An 819-nucleotide genomic window follows, 5' to 3' on the forward strand; every position below is an offset into this window, starting at 1 on the left:
TTTAATGTGTTCTTGGATTTGGTTAGCGAGAATTTTATTATCTATATTCATAAGGGAAATTGGTCTGAAGTTCTCTATTTTTGTTGGATCTTTCTGTGGTTTAGGTATCAGAGTAATTGTGGCTTCATAGAATGAGTTGGGTAGAGTTCCCTCTACTTCTATTTTGTGGAATAGTTTGTGCAGAACTGGAATTAGATCTTCTTTGAAGGTCTGGTAGAACTCTGCACTAAACCCATCTGGTCCTGGGCTTTTTCTTGGCTGGGAGACTATTAATGACTGCTTCTATTTCTTTAGGGGATATGGGACTGTTTAGATCGTTAACTTGATCCTGATTTAACTTTCGTACCTGGTATCTGTCTGGAAATTTGTCCATTTTGTCTAGGTTTTCAAGTTTTCTTGAGTATAGCCTTTTGTAGAAGGATCTGATGGTGGTTTGGATTTCTTCAGGATCTGTTGTTATGTCTCCCTTTTCATTTCTGATTTTGTTAACTAGGATGTTGTCCCTGTGCCCTCTAGTGAATCTAGCTAAGGGTTTATCTTTCTTGTTGATTTTCTCAAAGACCCAACTCCTCGTTTGGTTAATTCTTTGAATAGTTCTTCTTGTTTCCACTTGGTTGATCTCACCCCTGAGTTTGATTATTTCCTGCCGTCTACTCCTCTTGGGTGAATTTTCTTCCTTTTTTTTCTAGAGCTTTTAAATGTGTTGTCAAGCTGCTAGTGTGTGCTCTCTCTAGTCTCTTTTTGGAGGCACTCAGAGCTATGAGTTTCCCTCTTAGAAATGCTTTCATTGTGTCCCATAGGTTTGGGTATGTTGTGGCT

The sequence above is a fragment of the Mus caroli genome, unplaced genomic scaffold (genome assembly GCF_978045245.1).
Source record: "Mus caroli unplaced genomic scaffold, Mus_caroli_1 scaffold_9, whole genome shotgun sequence".
NCBI classification, from domain to species: domain Eukaryota; kingdom Metazoa; phylum Chordata; class Mammalia; order Rodentia; family Muridae; genus Mus; species Mus caroli.